The sequence below is a fragment of the Saccopteryx leptura genome, chromosome X (genome assembly GCF_036850995.1).
Source record: "Saccopteryx leptura isolate mSacLep1 chromosome X, mSacLep1_pri_phased_curated, whole genome shotgun sequence".
Lineage (NCBI taxonomy): Eukaryota > Metazoa > Chordata > Mammalia > Chiroptera > Emballonuridae > Saccopteryx > Saccopteryx leptura.
This window is the reverse complement of record NC_089516.1, coordinates 3,421,415-3,423,888: the sequence shown is the minus strand read 5'-3', so window position 1 is coordinate 3,423,888 and position 2,474 is coordinate 3,421,415. Positions and strand designations below refer to the sequence as shown.

General features: G+C 57.3%; 1 non-coding gene across 1 annotated transcript; it reads left to right on the top strand.

Moving 5' to 3' along the window:
* The first annotated feature begins 2,066 nt into the window (after nucleotides 1-2,066).
* On the top strand, nucleotides 2,067-2,142 carry TRNAT-AGU (transfer RNA threonine (anticodon AGU)). Its single transcript has one exon. It is a non-coding gene; the product is annotated as a tRNA-Thr (tRNA).
* Nucleotides 2,143-2,474: the final 332 nt, after the last annotated feature.

The following is a 2,474-nucleotide window of genomic DNA, read 5'->3' as shown; positions in this document are numbered from 1 at the left end:
TGATGGGCTTTTATTCACGTCCTGGGATCAGAAACACAAAGAGTCCAGAAAGCCCCACAGGAGGGACCACGCAACAAGTGTGGGCGAGCCCATCATATCTGCCATGGGTCCCCAACAGCCGGATCTCTCTGCAGCAGCCACAAATGTTCAGCCTGAGGCGTGGACGGGGTGCGTGACCCCGCCCGTGTGGAGCCCCCCGGAAGCTGCTCCGCTCTCCCTCATGCAAGTTTTTATATATATATATATTTTTTTTTTCTGAAGCTGGAAACGGGGAGAGACAGTCAGACAGACTCCCGCATGCGCCCGACCGGGATCCACCCGGCACGCCCACCAGAGGTGACGCTCTGCCCACCAGGGGGCGATGCTCTGCCCCTCCGGGGCGTCACTCTGTCGTGACCAGAGCCACTCTAGTGCCTGGGGCAGAGGCCAAGGGGCCATCCCCAGCGCCCGGGCCATCTTTGCTCCAATGGAGCCTCGGCTACGGGAGGGGAAGAGAGAGACAGAGAGGAAGGAGGGGGGGAGGGGTGAGAAGCAGATGGGCGCCTCTCCTGTGTGCCCTGGCCGGGAATCGAACCCAGGACCTCTGCACGCCAGGCCGACGCTCTACCGCTGAGCCAACCGGCCAGGACCCTCATGCAAGTTTAAACTGGCATCGGAGCCCCGACAGGAACATTGCAAGGTGCTAACGTTTTTGAGAACTTCCGCTCGCTCCTGCTGCCGCGGGGCCAGGAGCGGGGAACAAAAGGTAATATTCCCGGTGTGGGAAGAAATATGACTCTGAATAATTCAAAGAGCGCGGTCGTAAACACGCAGGAAATGAAATTCAGAGCCGCCCTTCGTGTGGTCGTAATGTGAATAGAAGCTTCAGAGGGAATACGGAGGGGGGGGGGAAGGCAGGAGTCGGGGGGTCGCCACCTGAATCCTGCTGGGGGTGCTCTATTCGCTTTGGGGTATAGAACTTGAGAGGGCCGACGTTGAAAAGACATAAAAATGAGACTCAGAGACATGGAGAAGAGTGTGGGGGTTATGGGGTGGAGGGGAGGAGAGGGAGGGGGTTGGGGGAGGGGAGGGGCACAAAGAAAACCAGTTAGAAGGTGACGGAAGACAATCGGACTTTGGGTGATGGGAATGCAGCATAATCAAATGTCAAAATAACCTAGAGATGTTTTCTCTGAACATAGGTACCCTGATTGATCAATGTCACCCCATTAAAATTAATTTAAAAAAAAAGAGAGATTGGAAAAAAAAAAAGAATGGTTACCAAAAAGATGAATAAATAAATGAATGAATAAATGAATAAAAAAAGACTAGAGGGGGCTGTGAAGAAGGAAAGAGATCTGAAAGGTGCCAGCTTGAGCATTAGGTCACCTTCTTGTTCTTCTATGACAGGCAAGACCACTTCCACATTTCCCTTGTGCCGGGCGTCCCATGACTGCATTTCTCGCTGAGGGACTGAGGGGACACTGCTGCTGCCACCGTGAGCATCTCCAGGGGCCTCTCCCCAGACCCTGTCCACTGCCACCGACCTGAAGCCGCCAGCGCCGAGGTCACGGGGGCTGCACGTGGCTGGGGGCCACCCTGAAGGAACAGGGACGCTGGGGGGGTCCCACTTGTTGGGGGGGACGCTGCCTGCTGACCAGGCATCCCTGTGGTGGCCGTCACAGGAGTCAGACAGGAACTGTCCTCACGCTGGAGTCACTCCTTGAGTCTGGGCTTCTCTCTGCAGCCGGGCGTTCCTCACGGACGCTGTGTCCCTGGCACCTCAGATAGAACATTCCGTGCATGGTACTGAGTGAGACTCCCCTTAGACTGACCGGAGCACCGGCCCGTGACCACATCCGGAAGGACGACACAGTGAGGATGCAACTGGCCTGTGCATGCTCGGTGATGTCATCGTCACCTCGCGTGAATGTCAAATGAGATCACTGTCACCTCGGGGTGCCCCTGACATTTCCGCGGGTTATTTCACTGTCTCTAACGAGCAGGTGTGGGGCGGGCACCTGTCATACCTCCCACGGGGGCACGGGCAGAGTCAACCTGCCCTTTATCTTAAAAACGTCTCTGTGGCCCTGGCCAGTTGGCTCAGCGGTAGAGCGTCGGCCTAGTGTGCGGAGGACCCGGGTTCGATTCCCGGCCAGGGCACACAGGAGAAGCACCCATCTGCTTCTCCACCCCTCCGCCGCGCCTTCCTCTCTGTCTCTCTCTTCCCCTCCCGCAGCCAAGGCTCCATTGGAGCAAAGATGGCCCGGGCGCTGGGGATGGCTCCTTGGCCTCTGCCCCAGGCGCTAGAGTGGCTCTGGTTGCAACATGGCGATGCCCAGGATGGGCAGAGCATCGCCCCCTGGTGGGCAGAGCGTCGCCCCATGGTGGGCATGCCGGGTGGATCCCGGTCGGGCGCATGTGGGAGTCTGTCTGACTGTCTCTCCCTGTTTCCAGCTTCAGAAAAATGCAAAAAAAAAAACCACCACCAACAA